Source organism: Sturnira hondurensis, unplaced genomic scaffold (genome assembly GCF_014824575.4).
Source record: "Sturnira hondurensis isolate 20B ecotype Veracruz unplaced genomic scaffold, ASM1482457v3 Scaffold0000396, whole genome shotgun sequence".
NCBI classification, from domain to species: Eukaryota; Metazoa; Chordata; class Mammalia; order Chiroptera; family Phyllostomidae; genus Sturnira; species Sturnira hondurensis.
Window position 1 is genome coordinate 1,180,580 of NW_028073027.1, and position 15,665 is coordinate 1,196,244.

Genomic DNA, 15,665 nt, shown 5'->3' on the forward strand with positions numbered 1-15,665 from the left:
AGAAGATTCTCTGTGGATGAGAACAAGCAACCTCCTGGTGTGGGCCCAAGGGCCAGGAAGTGGGCGACAATTCTAAACTGGCTCATCTGACCTATGAAAGCCTTTACAGTCACTAGTAGAACAAGGTCACACTAAGAAACAGAACCACGGGGAAGCCAAGGTAGGGCTTCCCTTCTCTGAGCCAACCCCTCTTTACCCATACCACCATTTCCCCCAGCATTTTATCTCTCTCTCTCCTTTCTCCTTTTCTAAATTAGTCTGGAGTTATTTTAGACCAGATTCATTCCTGACTGACTTCACCGGTCCAATTTAGTCATTGAGCACTTCTCAGAAACTTAAGATTGAAATTAATCTTACAAATTAAATTGGGCATTTCACCTCCTATTTCCCCCACTCCCACCCCCACCCAGTGTTCTCTGGGAGTCTGGTTTTATTCTGGGTCTTCCTGCCTGGTGTCTATCCTATGAAGAACTCATGCAAAACTAAGTTTTTAGGAGGAATCTCTGCCCAAGGAAGTTGGGAATTGTGGTCCAAGAGTAGGGACTGTTTTAGGACTCATCTGTCATTAAAATAAGTGCACACTGGATTCTGGGTGACCTCTATAGATGAATCCCCCCAAAGAGCTCCCCTTACCCTGAGTCAATAGGGTACTTCCTACGTGTAGTTACAGTCTGGCTGACCCCATTTCTAAGGTGAGCTTGCCGCCTTCAAACCAGTCCCTTCCTTGTTTGGGCGGGGCAGCCTGTGGAACCCTTCAGACTCCACTTCTCTGGGGGTTAATCATTTACTCCCTGTAAGGAATTCTGTCTTAAGTGGGGCATTTCTTCAAGTGCCAGAGGACAGAAGGGTGATTTTTCTGACATCCTCCAGCCTGCTTCTCCATATATGGAAATGTTTACCCACCACACTGATCTATTGGAAGAGAAGGAGGTGACTCAGGGTTTAGGAGAAGCAGGATTTGAATTCTTGTTTTCAGAAACAAAGTCGTGCCCCTCCCCCCTCTGCCTGTATCCCTCCCCTCCATTCCTTTGCCCCTGGTTCTGGAAGCCGAGGAGAGAATGTCTCAGTGCTGCTTCCCTCTGGCCTTGGGATCACCTCCTTGCAGGGGGACTCGGGGCCTGTGAGAGTCAGTGAGAGGCAGCGAGAGCCAGCGGAGGGCCAGCTGCCTGTGGGGCCTGGCGTTGCGTGAGTACTTCATTACTGCCAGAGCGAATGGCATTTCTGCTCCCAGACCCTGACTTTGCAGCCCTGACAGCTGGTTAGCTCTCGGTGATGGGGCTTGTTGCTGGGAGCACTGGTGCTTTAACTCGGGGTGTGGACAGCTGCTTTCCCAGGGGATTACTTTTCATAGTGGGATTTAGAGCCAGGCTCTGTGAGGAAACATGCTATTCTTGTGCAGAAAAATTAGATATTTTCTCTCACCTGAGGCCTAACTTGAGCTGGATGGAAAGATAATTTGGGAGTGTTGGCTGTCTGATTGCTAGGGCTAAAGCAACAAGACAGAAGGGATGTTTGGGGTTGCTTGGGCAGGGGATAGTTTTGGCTTGAAAGACAGAGCTATGGGTGGACTTAAGGGTATGCAGATTGTTGCTATATAGCATTTGCATACCATCCACAGTTTGGGAAAACGCCTGGTAGGCAGGACATCTGTGTCTTTTTGATGGACTGTCGGAGGTGAAAGGACACTTAGACATTATTCAGTTGACCTATCTCATTTTGTAGCGTGACAGTGGGTGGTGGAGGCCTGGAGAGCCCAGCTAACTTGCCTTGCAGGTACATGGCTAATTAGGTGGGATTAGTACACAGATCTTCTCACTCTGTGTTCCATCTTCCTTCCACTACAGAAAAGCTGTTCCTTCAGGCAAAGGCAGAAAACATGCCCATTTTGCAGATGAGGAAATTGGGACTCAGAGATGCCAGAGTTGCCCACATTTACTGATCTTCTTGGTGAGAAATCGAGAATTAGAACCACATCCTCCCAGTTCAGACCTCTTACATGGGCTTAGCTGCCTGAATTTGTTTTTTGGGTTTTTTTATAGACATATTTTAAATATTTTTTGTTTATTTATTTTTAGAGAGAGGGGAAGGGAAGGAGAAAGAGTGGGAGAGAAATATCGCTGTGTGGTTGCCTCTCATGTGTCCCCTACTGGGGACCTGGCCTACAACCTAGGCATGTGCCCTGACTGGGAATCGAACCAGCGACCCTTTGCTTCACAGGCCCGTGCTCAATCCACTGTGAATTTGTTTTGTTTTTTTTTAAATTTTATTTTTCCTCCCTTGTTTGGTTTCTACTTTCTTTTCCTGTTTTGGATCATGTGAATGTTGTTTGACTGCGAGCTGCTCTCTTCTGAACTGCTTTGCTGCCTGTGTCTTTTCCTTTTCTGAAAAGGAGATGATAGCTTGTCTGAAAGGCAGGACTGAAGAGTGAAGCCCTGTATTTAGGTTTTACCCAAGACAGTGGAGACTGTGAACGGGCCTTGAAAGAAATTGAGCAGGCCTGTCCATCTAAGCCTCTGCCGCTCTTCTTGAAGCTGGGGAAAATCTGGAGTGTTTTTCCCTCCCATTCAAAGGTGAGCTCTGATTCTGAGTAGATTACACACACACACACACACACACACTCTCTTCTTTTTTAGCCTTTTTGATGCAGTGCCAACATCTGACAGAGACCAAGAGGGCACCGCTCTAGTCCAGTCCACCAGATGCCATAATGAGTAACTCTTTGTGGTCAGTTCAGTTTCTGATCAACTTGGGAGGTCACTTACTCCAGTACAGGGAAGATGAGGAGGCTGCGTTTTGGCGAAGCACTTTGGTGCCAGTGGCCTTGGGTGGCAGACTTTAGTAGAGTAGAGGAAGTGCTCTAAGACCTGTGTTTGTTCTGGTCGTTGTTGAACAGGAGGGATGCTGCTCTGAAGTCCTGGGGAGAGGCTGTATGCAACCTGTCTTCTCCACAGGGCCTCTGGCTGGGTGGGGCTTGGAGGCCCTGCTCACTCCTGGGAGGAGGCTGCCTGGAAGCATGCAGGCTTGGGACATTTTTTCTGCTCTGGTGCTGATGGACAGGGGCACTAAGAGTTTAGGGCTGGTGGTACCAGTGTGAACGCTGTTCCTGTTAATAAGGAGAACTGATGTAAATGGATTACTTCCTGCTACCAAGCATGGTGCTAGGCACTAGACCTAAATCACAGAGTCACTACTACAGCTACCCATAAGTACATACTATGTTTTAAAAATTTGACTTTTACTTTTGGTAAAATGCACATCATGAGGCACTTACCATCTCAGTAGGGTGTACAGCTCAGTAGGGTTTAATACTCTCTCATGTACAACCAGTCTCCAGAACGCTTCTCATCTTGCAGAACTGAGACTCTGTACCCATTTAAGCATTAACTCCTCCAGCCTAGTCCACTAGTCCCCTAGTCCACTAGTCCCCTAGTCCACTAGTCCCCTAGTCCACTAGTCCACCTTCTCTCTCCCTGGGTTGGACTATTCTGGGGATCTCACGTAAGTGCGGTCACACAGTGCTGGGCCTTCAGTGACTGGCTTGTTTCACTTAGAATAATGTCCTCAAGGTTCCTCCTGTTGTAGCCTGTGTCAGAATTCCCTTCCTTTTAAAGGAAGGATGATATTCTCTTGTATGTACGTAGCCCATTTTTTTACCCTTTTAGGTATTCTTTTTTTACCCTCCGTTTTATAAAGGAAGAACCTGAGGCTTTGAGGATGTAAGTCACATGGTCAGTAGCGGAGCTGGGATTTGAACCCAGTAGTGTGACTTCAGAGGGCATGTGATCGGTAGGAAGCAGATCCTGGGTTGTAACTGACAGGAGTGTGAAAAACCAGTGCATTTATCAACTGGATAGTGGCACCTCTTTTCACAAGTTGCAGTGACATTTCACTAGCCAAGTGTTCTAAAGGGATGTCCGCAGGTATTTTCCTCTTTTTGTTTCCACTTCTGGGGATCTCAGGGCCAAATGTGAAGCCTGTTTGTAACAAAGAATATAGGACTTATGGCTCGTATTTTTTGTAATCCTTTTCTTCACCTTATTTTTCCATGTTCCCCCCACCCCAGTTTTTTTCACTTGAAAAAAAGGTCATGAACGATGTGCATCTTTTGTCAGGTACTTTAGGTCCTTTCTGGAACAAGGCAGCATATGTAAATCGGTGACATGGTATCAGGTGTTTTTGTTGTTATGTCTAAGGAACAGCTGGTCTGTGGACAGAGACTGAAGGTGTGAGTTTCTGACCTGGCTCTGCTGCTCAGTCAGTGTTTATTTTACTTTATTTTTAAAAATTCTCACCTGATGACATTTTTCGTTGCTTTTTAGAGAGAGGAAGGGAGACAGAGAAACATCTGTGTAAGAAACATTGATTGGTTGTGCCCTGTGCGTGCCCAGACCAGGATGATACACACCTGGACAGGGGTTGAACCCTCAGTGTAGGCATGTGCCCTGACTGGGAATCAAACCTGCAATCTTGCGGTTATGGAACAATGCCCAGACAACTGGGCAACCCCAGCCAGAGCTCACTCAGTGTTTAACTCTGGTGATGATGAATGCTCCTTCCTGAGTCTTAGTTTTCCCACCTGGAAGATGGGCTTGTTGGTCACGGAGGTGAACACTTCTTTGCTGAATCCTATGCTAGGCAGAATACATGATTTATCCCTTTTAAATCTCTCGGCACTCCCACTAACCAGGTGCTGTTATCTCCATTTTACCTGAGAAAAGCAAGGCCTAGAGAAGGGGTAAAACTTGCCCAAACTCTTACAGCTCCTGAGTCCCAGCATTAGTGACCCATGTCCTACTCTGGAGTCCAGGGGGTTAGCCACAGTTCTGGGCTACTTACCCTTCAGCAGTCTGTGAGGTTTCTTTCATCAGGGGTATGTATTCATCTAATTTTATTAAATCTTTATTGGGTTCCCACTCGTGTGCCTTGTACTGTTCTGGGCACTGATCCAGCACTGGGTTTAGAGTAAAGAAAAAGACACAGGCAAGAATGATCCCTTGGAGCTTGCATTCCAGTCGGGGTATGCGGAGGAGGCAGATATTAAGTGAACACATAAACAGGAGAGAATGATTAGCACTTCAGAGCATTCACTCTGACTGAGTGAATGGAGGAAGGGCTCTGGGAGGTGATTGTTTAAGCTGAGATCTGAATGACAAGAAGGCAGTCATGTAAAAGTCAGGAGAAGAGCATTGCACACAGACGGCATGGTCCATGCAAAGGCATGGAGTGAGAATAGGTTTGCATTTGGGGAACAGAAGGAGCCCAGTGTGCTGGAAGGCTGTGGGCTCCAGGGGAAAGAACCTGGGTCCAGAGTGGGGAGGGCTGGGCAGTGTTCCTAAGCTAGAGCGGAGGTGGGGCCCTGAGTCTAAGTGTGATGGGGAGCATCTGAGTTCTGTTTCACTAGCATCGTTCTGGCTTCCATGGGGGATGGGAAATAGATGGCAAGGAGGGGACAAGAGTAGAAGCAAGAAGGTAGGGATGAGACTCTTGCAACCATCCAGGTGGTAGGTGACGGTTATTTTGATTAGGGCCCTCCGAGTGGGGCCAGAGAGCAGTGGACGGGTTCATGACATGTGTTGGAGGGGTTGTGTGTGCTACCGAAGCCAAGTGCAGTATCCGTCAGAGAGTGTCAAGCTCAATGGGCTGGACTCTGGGAGACCCTGACACAGGTGAAAACATGTATAGTGGGTGGGGGGCCACAGATTGCAGCTGTTCTGGACTAAGGAGCCTGTGTGCTCCCTGCTTTGGTTTCTAACCTTGAGCTTCTTTCTGGCCAATGAATGGAGGGCAGTGGCTTCCTGCCTCTGACTTCCTGGCTAAGAGCTGCTGGAATGCCCCCAAATAAGCCCTCTAGAACAAGCTGCTTCCTTTGCTTTCCCTGGGTATTTGTATAAAGCATTCTTTCCCACCAAGAATACAGAACATTCAGAGTGATGTTGACTTTATGGGCCATATTTAACTTAGTGTTTTTCCTTGATGTGTTGTCTGTTCTTGTAGAGATTCTTGCCTCCAGTAAGCTCCCTGGTGAGGAGGCTTCATTTAACCATCCTGCCCTGTAAGGTGGGTCTGGAAGGCTTAGTGGGAGCCCAGAAAGAGCTGGGGCTTCAAAGCCTCACCTCCACTGGAAGCCTCTGGGCCGAGGGCACCTGCCAGCCCTCTTCTTTCATTTACATGTGAATTTACACTTGCTGGCCCTTGCTGGCTTCCTGCAATTCTTTTTAATGTGCTAGGTAGGCTTTCCAGTAAATGCTCCACCTTTCAGGGGATCAAATGGTTTCAGAGAAGTTCGGGGATTTAGTCCATGTAATGTAGCGCTTGCAGGTAACCTCACGCCCCTGGGGGTCTCGTGATCTTGTATACACTCGGCCCAAGCCTGGCGATGCTCAGAGATCAGAAATGAAATCATCTGAGATTCACTCCTGAGGCTTCTTCGCACATTCCTCTTCAAAAGTTTGCAGTCTGTAGATACCAGTGTTTTTTTTTTTTAAGATTCTTTAATATCATCTCTTAAAAACAGTGTTTTGTGTTTTGCTCATTCGATATTCTCTAAAATTTTTCTTTCATTCATTTAGTCAACAAACATTTATTGAGTTCTTGCTGTATTCCAGGCATTGTGCTAGGTGCTGGGGATTGATTCAAAGATAATTTGGAGGCGTTTGGAAGGGGAGTGGATAATTACAGCACAGTGAGATAAGTGCTATAATAGAGGGATATAGAAAGAGCTAGAAATAGCACTACGAATAACATCTACGAACAAATTGCCTTCTTTTTTCCTTTTGGATTATTCCCTGTTGTATATTGCCCAAAGTGGGATTACTGGGTCATTTAAAAGATGAAAACAATTTGGCACAAAAAGATGTAATGACTTGCCTGGGGACTACAGCTCAATTTTCAACGGGGGGGAAAATTGTTGACAACTCCAGATTTAGCTACTTCCCCAGGAGGGTGAGGCAGTTTTTCTGCTACCCCTATTAACACGGTGGCTTTCAGGGGAGCGCCGGTTCTGCACACATCAGCCTGCGTGTAGAAACACATATCCTTATAGTTGATCTCACAAGTAAATTGTTAATTCCCACAAGGACCTAGCTATGTAAGTATGATTGTTTCCGCTTTACAAACGAGGACACTGTGCCTCTGTTAAAAGGAAATGGCTTGCTCAGGATTGAAGAGTTAATTTGTGGAGAATCTAGGAATCAAGTGCAGGTCTTTCGATACTGTGACTCCCACCCTGTTCTTTATGCTCTGGTTGCCAACTAGGGGCACTTCTGCTGCAGCTAGGGCCTGGAATTCACTTAACGACCTGTAGGCACTCTTCTCAAGAAGATCAGGACTTCTGAACTAGATGTAGAAGTCCTAACTCCCCAAGTCATTGCCAGAGAACAGTGCCCCTCTGTACTTTGACCCGAAAGGACCTGAAGGCCTACTATTCTTGATTTTGGCCCTGGTTCTGAAAGGTCAATACGTAGCCTTAGCACTGGAGCCCAGAATCCCGAGTGAAGGCGAAACCATGCCACACTTCTCCTTGGAAATATTAATTATTTCCCTAGTATATTCAGCTGTATGTCCCTGACTATAAGTTTGTTAATTTTTTTCATTTATAACATTTTTCTAGTATTTTCAGCATTAAAAAAAAACTCTTTCCCCTGGAACCCAGGCCCCATCGTAACCAGATGGCAATCTGTGCCTGCCATGAACTTCCTTGAAGTTCCTGCTCCTTCATCCCTAAGTCAGCCCCGTTCCCAGCCATTCCTCACAATACCCTGCATTTTCTCACCTTCATGCTTTAGCTCATGCTGTTCCTTTAGCCTGAGAGGACCTTCCCCCTTTCATCTTCCTGCTGCCCTTTTAAACCTCTGCACAGATGACACTTTCTGAAAGAAGTATTCCCCATCATCTGCTCCCCACCACCCATGCGCCCCACCCCTTACACCCCCCTACACCAGAATTGATCTCTCCGTTCTCTCTTCTGCCAACTCACTTCACAGTGGGCTCTGAGGAAATGGAGAATCTGTTGTGCTTTTGAGCATAGGATCTGGATTCAAAGGGTGCATGTTCCTTCCTGGATTCAAAGGATGCATGTTCCTTCCTGGGTCTTCCACAGGTGAGACCTCCAGACTGGAGGAAAGGGTATCCATGGAGTTGTGGGTTTGGGATAACTCTGAGAGCTACCTACTCTTCTGACTTCTCTGCGGGTGGGGCCCGTCAGAGGAAGCTGTCCTTTAGACACTGCTACCAGTTGCTATGCTTGAAACCTGACTGTGGAAAGGCAATTCAGGTCTTACAAGGGTAGTGCTACCATTTCACTTTCTCTTGAGTCATTTCTCAAAGTGCAGTACCCATGAGTCTCGGGATCCAAGTGTTTTAGCCTGGTGCACAGGGTCTCCATGTCCTGGCCACAGCGTTCCTTTCCAGCCTCACGTCCTACTGCGTCCCTCCACATGCTCTGTGGAGGGACGCTGGCCTTATCACATTAGTCACTTTCCCCCAGAATACCCTGATCTCATTTTCCTCAAGGTCTCAGCACATCATGTTCCCTGGGCCTATTTCCTCCCCCTTGTACGTGGAATCCTCTTGGGTGTTCAGGCTCAGTTTAGAAGTCATCTGCAGTGCTCTTCCAGACCCTGGGGGCAACATGGCACGCATTCGTTGTGATTGGAACTCTTTTCTTTCTGTTTTGTGTGTTTGAGCATGTCTCCAGTGAGGTTATGAGCTTTCTGAGAGCTCAAGGCATGTCTAAGTAAGTACCTACACCTGCTGGGTCCAGACACTATGCCCTACTAAGGACAGGAGGTGCTAGCAAGTGTCTGCTTTGTGCACCTCTGAATACGAGGCACATGACATCCTGTTAGCTAACAGTTGCATCTGGAGGGTGTTCAGAAGCTCACATGAGGGTTTTCAGTGATTTGTTTGATCCTGAGATCAGCCATTTGAATTCTTTCTTTGAATTGGTCTGATATCATCTCATTGCTAACTTTTCTCGAGTCTGTTTCCCATATACCCAGCAGATGTCTGCTTCGAGCCAGGACTCTGAGCTTATTTTATTTCTCTTAAGAACATAACAGGAAGGTGGAATTCAAGAAGTACCTATTTGCTTCTACTGTGAACATCTTTTTTTAAAGTTTGAACATTCGACCTTTATTTTTTTTATCTCAAAGCCCCTTGAAATGTGAAAATAGCAGAAGAGTTTTTTAATGGGTATATCTCTGCCTCTAGCAGAATAGCTGCCCACAGTATAGTTATAAATGCAGAGTAATAAAACCTGTGTCTTGGAGCCTGACTTAGAAGACCAGGGTTCAAGTCCTGGCTTTACCACTTCCTAGCCCTGAAACCTTGCCTAACCTCCCTGACCCTCAGTTTCCTTAATGAATAATTGGGAAATCTTTCTCAGAGGATTAATGGAAAGGTTAAATGAGGTTTTGGACATTAAATTGGGATTTTTACTGCTGTGTGGTTCATTTACTAGGTTTGAAGGCCATTTTTAAACAGTAGTTCCAAAAATGTTTTCCTTTGAAGGAAAATGCTTGGATGTTTTAAATTTTTATGCACATGTTTTATTTTGTTTTCTTGAATGACAAAATTAGTGAATTTATAGTCAGGGTACTTATAGCATCTAACAGACTTAGGGAATATTCATGGCTTGTAGCACTCAGGTATAGTCTCTATAATTAGCCTTGAGACATTATAGAAACCTTGGCAGTCAAGGGGTGAACCTTAATTAATGCAGATTTTATGCTGGCTTTGTGCACACATGCTGGTCATGGAATCCCAGGGCATCATTATGTCCTCCCCTGATGAGTAGGTGGGATTAGCCCCATCTTGCAGACAGGAAGCTTGAGCTCAGAGAGGGTAAATAACTTACATAAGTCCAGTATCAAGCCATGAACTTTATCCTGTACCCACGATGGCCTCCAGAAAGCCTTTCTGTTTACATAAGTGACAAGACCTTCCTTTACTTTGTTGATCCTTTATCCTCAGGTTCCAGGGCAGGCCCTCTTTCCAGGCTAGATAAGGCAGTGGAACTCTGCCGTCTTGAAGCCTCAGAACTTGATTAACGAACCTAGATGAGTGTCTGGACTTCTCTTGCCAAGAATCTGCTCATTTCAGACTTCTTTGACTGTACTCATTAGGCTTTACTTCCTTTTTCTCCCTTTGGGGACATATTTGCCTTTGCCCATCTCTGCTTTTGAGGTCAGGAATGTGTTTGAAGAAGACTTCGTATTTTCTTCTAAAAAATTATGGGTGAAAAATTCATTGAGTATTTCCAGTCATCTGCTCCAACCACGTGGTGGTGGGAAGAGGAGGCGCAGGGCTCGGAGCTCACAGTCTTGCCACTGACCAATGAGAGGATGTGGAGTCAACCTTTCCTCTCCCCGTTGGGGTCTCACTGTCTTCATCTGTGAAAAATGACAGCACTACAAGATGACTCCTAAGTTTTAAAAATTTTGCGTGTTTTATGGTGTCAAAACCATCAGTGTTGCTGAGGTGCATAATTATGCAGCTGTTTCTCTGATACTTTTCAATCTTTAGATTTATTCTATTCAACAATGTATAATTTTTTAAAGGGAAGCTTTTATAGACACTTCTGAAATATAAGAGTGGTAGGGGGGATAAATGGATGTTAAAAAATAGAAAACAACCAATTAAATAGTATATAGCATTTAATTCTCCTTGGAAACTTACTGTGAAATTGAGGAGCACTTTAACAACTGGTAATTTAAATTGCATTTGAACTATGCTAATGGTTTGTTTGCATGGGAACTTCAATCATTTCACAGCGGTTCTTTAGCAAAGCTGCTTGTTCTCTTTATGGAGAAGAAGAGAAAATATTAAAAGAGAAGCTGACTATGGAAAAGGGAGACCACTCTCCTTTGTGCTGGGAGGGAAGCTGGCAAGTGAGAGATTGCCCTAGGGCCAAGGTGGAGAGCCTCGCCCTTCACTGATAGCCCTGGCGGCTGTTGAAGAAGCTGTTCTGATTTGTATCTCTCTCTAGTGGGAGAAGCTCCGGTTCTCTAGGCCTTGAGGAAGGGGGCTACCATTTGTTTTCAGTGTGATTGCACTCTCCACAGGTCCAATGCTGCAAATACCTCATTCCTCAGCAAATTTGAAGTCTGAAATTATGCCTTTCTCTCATTTCAATGGAATGGCTTTGAAAAATCTTTTAAAAAATATTTTATTTATTTATTTTTAGAGAGGTGGGGAAGGAAGGAGAAAGAGAGGGAGAGAAATATCAACATGAGAGAAAAACATCAATGTGTTGCTTCTCCCACAGGCCCCCAATCTGGGACCTGGCCTGCAACCCAGGCTTTCGCTCTGACCAGGAATCAAACCAGCGACCCTTTGCTTTGCCGGATGATGCCCAAGCAACTGGGCCACACTGGCCAGGGCAAACAGCCAGGGCAGCTTTGAGAATTCTGATGTCCTTGAAAATCACTAGATTCTCAGGGAACCGTGAGTTTTCAGGGAACTCACTGCTTTGCTGTGTTCATCTTGATCATGCTCCATTTTTCTACTGTTATTTCCTTTTGCTGTCTGGCGGGACTCTGAGAACTTTGAAGGAAGTGTTTTGAGACCTGGGTGTGGAACTTGGTGTTTTGCTCCAAAGCTACTGTGTGACCAAAGAAAAGTCTCCCCGCCCAATGAGTCCCCTTATCCTCTGTCAAAGTGGTGACAACTGGGTCCAGAGGAGCAAGCACTGGGTCAGAGCTCTGGATTGCCTGCCACTCGTGGTGGGCTCCTGGAATGGCCACCTCCCTACTCTGGCCCCAGCTTCTCCTTCTGTCGATTGGAAGAGTTGAGGTGGGTGGTTTTTTAAGATCCTTCCCAACTTTGATCTTATATGGATATTTGAAGACTGAGTGAGAAAATATATGTGAAACAATTGTATGATTGATTTAATAATATTTAAAATGACAACAGTGAAAATAGGAGTAGTCATTTTTTCTCTTATGTGGATTTCTCCTGAATATAAAACAAGACACCTTCAAAACAGCCAGCTGCTTTGGCATCTGTGTATGTTGGAATATATATTGCATCATCTTTAGTAAATTAGTAATAGCTCTTAATGAAATGAAACCTGTAATGAGGACTTACTGGGAAGTGTCAAGATTGTCTAGCTCTCTGCTCTCATTGGCTCTTACTTTTCAGGCAAGGGAATCAGGGTTCAGAGGGCCTGCTAGTTCCTACAATTAGAAATTTGTCTGCGATCTCATATTCCTTATACCTTTGTATTTGTTTAGTTCAGTCTTTGCTGTTCATTTTTTTTCTTGTCTAAGATGTATCTAACCAACCTAGCTCTTTATCTCTGACATTACCACGGAGCTGCCTCCTGGGAGAGCCGAGGATGAACACGGGTAGCTGGCATCCTCTTTCCCCACCATCTGAGACAAGTTAGTGAAAGAGCTGTGCCAGGAGCTGACCGGGGGCTCAAGAGGAATCGAGATGAGCTGCAAGATTTGTGGTTTCAAGCTTGGCATCAGTCTCAGTATGGCCTAGTTAGCGAGTTCACAAACCTGGGGTGTTCTGGTGGTGGCGAGATTCATGAACAACCTCCTTCTCCCATTTCCCACCCACAGGTTGGATCACTGAGGCTCAGAAACAGAACTGAGGACGGAATCCACTCACCTGATTTTCGGTTTAGGGCTATTTTCATTGTTCTACTGGGCACTCGTTGGAGGGGAAGATACTGTTTCCTGAATTGGTGAGTCCTATGCCGAAAAGAAAGCATTTTTTTTTAATAGTCAACATTCATGTTTTAATGAGTTTTAAAAACCAGTGGTTTTCAATGAAGGAAAGCATGGCACTAATAACAAGCTTGGACCAAGTAGAGAAGGACCAAAATGTTCTTTCTTTTTTTCTTAAGTTAATTTCATTGGCAGTGGATGAAATATAATAATGCTAATAAAATGTGTGGCGAATAAAAGGTAGGACTCAGCTCTTGGAAGTTGTCATGAAGAGAGATTAGAAGAAAATTTGGAGTAATGATGATTTCCGGCTGCCAATGATAGTGTCCCTTCTATCTTTCTCCTTTGGCATTGAGGGAAGTGTTCTTGAAATCGAAGACCAAAATGAAAATGTCAATGAACAGTCTTATGGGCATTTGTAAGGAAAGAAAGTAATATTACTGAGTGGCTCTTGTTTACCCGTGTACAAGATGCTTCTCTGATTTCACTTTATTTTCACAATGATCCCTTGAGGTAGGGGAGGCTAACTTTGCTTAGGCAAAAGGTTGAACCTGTATCTTAAAGGGCCCACGAGAGCTTGATTGGGATCTGAATTTGAACCCTGTTGTACATTCAGAAAGGGGAATGGTGACCAGGTAAGGCAAGCTTTACCTTGTGTTTCAGAATTCCTCTGTGTTTAGAGGGTAGAATGGGACATCAAGGTCTAGAAAAGAGGGGTGGTAAGAAGAATCAATGGTGTGGGCTACCCTGGGCTGGCAGGAGACTTGAGGGAAATGGCTGGAGGATTCTGGGAAAGGCTCCTATTTAGAATTCTGGATCTGTGGCCTCCATCCCGAGGGCCAATCTATCCATGCTGCAAGCACTGGCTTTGTACTGAATAAAATATATGTCTTGGCCTGTCTATGATGCAGATTTCCCAAACAAAGCAGATGCTGTTGTGATTGATAAACCCTAACTTCATTTAAAGGTGTGGCTCAGTGTACAGTTACACTTTGTCACCCTTTCTTCTCTTCATCAGTGTGTCTTAAAAGAATATGGGCAGCCTGTTAAAATTTCAAATGTGGTCTCGAAATCTTTGCCCTAGGTGTACACTTTAAGCATCACACGTGCACCTTTGTTACCTGTTCTACCTCCTGAATTTTTTTTGGTGTTTGAAATTAAATTGTGATGAATATAAAGGTTTACATTTAGGTTAAAAAAAAAAAGCCTAGTGTGTAGTGACAGAACGGAAGAGAGTTCCTACACAGGAGTGAGGAAAGGTGTGGGATTCTTTGTTTTCTGTAAGCTAATTAGGAGCCAACCGTGGAGTTTGTCTACTGAAACACTTAGGCAGCCTCAGGCACATTGCACAGAGATGTTATGGACAACACAGTCGTGGGGGGGGCCCCACTGAAAACCAGCGGGTCAGAGGTAATGTGGGCAACAGGCCCAGTTTGAACATGGCTTGGCCCTGTCTCTCCCGGCTCATTGCTCTCCCTCTTCTATGTGGTGGCTTCGTTGTTGGGGTGTTTCACTTTGTGGTCATGAGATGGCTGTTTGCTGCTGCCTGGGCTGTAGGCCTCCTTGCCATTTGGGGACAGAGAATCCTGTTTGCCATATCCCTATAGACTCGGGTAACGGGTACTTCTGGACCAGTCACTGAGGCCACAAGGAAGACACTGTGCTAAATTGTGTGTGTGCGCCAGGGCTCTGCTGGATTTTGAAATCTCCCTACCCCCACTTCATGGCATCTACACAGTGGGGAAGTGGTGTTCCCTCAAAAGAATATCTGGGTACTGGGAGGACGGGGAGAGAACTAAAGCTAAAAGTTTTAGTGACCGTAAACCTTTTAACCGCCTTGTCAGAGCTCCCCTACATGTCAGATTTTAGTCCTCACCTCATCCTCCAAAAGGGACTTGAGCCAACCGGACTCTCCACACAGGGAAGCTAAGAGGGCCGGAAATGATTTCCCACCAGGATCTATTACAGGAATGAGGTCCTAGAGGGGACGGGAGGCAGGGCACATGTTTTTATGGCCTTTGAGATGACAAAACCCAGTCAGAAGAGGGACATCATCTGATGTTCATGAATGTTTCCCCTGAGGCTAGTAGAATCTCTGGCACGTGATAGGTGCACCGTGCATTTTTGTGGAGAAAAAAAGAAAAAATCCAAAGGTGGACATGTCCCTTTAGACATGTCCGTTTCCCTGAGGGTATTCATTGGACACTGGCCAGTTCTCTGTGGCAGCATTTTAGGAATCCCAGCACAGATGAGTGAAGAAATGACTGGGCAGAGAAAGAAGCTTTGGGGACCGGTATGGCTTATGAAGTTTGTGAGTTCATAAAAAGGCAGCGAGTGTGGTGGGATGGGTATCAGAAGGTTTTACAGTTATTACAATAGATTTGCATCCCTAAAAGAACCAGATCCCTCTGCCTTCGTTTCCCCAGTCATTGCCCTGTCTACCTCTCATGTTGGTTTGGAGCCAACAGGTCAATAGAGGACGACCTGTTTTGCAAACTGTGAAGTGTGGCCTATACCTGGTAGGTTATTATAGTTGTTTCATTCTTTACTGTAAAGACTCAGCCTGAATATAGAGAAAACTACGATCTCATGTGCAGTCCTCAGTGCCCTGCCGGATACAGGGCTCAGAGTATGTCATTTCTCCGAACTCTTCACCCCCGCCACCCCCAGGATCGGGTGGGTGCTGATTCGTTCTTAGTCTGGGAAAGGATCTAGAAGGAATCTCGCTTAATGATGGTAATTGAAGTTGATGTGAAATGGAGTATTATTATTACTTTTCCTATCTGTTTTTGCTCTAGACTAGTGATTTTCAACCTTTTTCATTTCATGGCACATATAAACTGACTAGTAAAATTCTGTGGCCCACCAAAAATACATTTTTTGCCGATCTGACAAAAACATGTGGCACCTCTGTGTGCTGCAGCCACCAGTTGAAAATCACTGCCCTGGACGGGGAGATGGACAGGGGGAGGTGGACAGAGGTAGGTG

At 45.4% G+C, this 15,665-nt stretch overlaps 1 protein-coding gene across 2 annotated transcripts in view; it reads left to right on the plus strand.

Moving 5' to 3' along the window:
* Positions 1 to 15,665, plus strand: part of LPP (LIM domain containing preferred translocation partner in lipoma) — a 631,519-nt gene that overhangs the window by 50,484 nt on the left and 565,370 nt on the right. For both annotated transcript variants that reach the window (XM_037037971.1, XM_037037916.1), the window contains exon 3: positions 12,570 to 12,694. The gene's annotated coding sequence lies outside the window, so the exon portion shown is untranslated. The remainder of the gene's footprint in view (positions 1 to 12,569; positions 12,695 to 15,665) is intronic.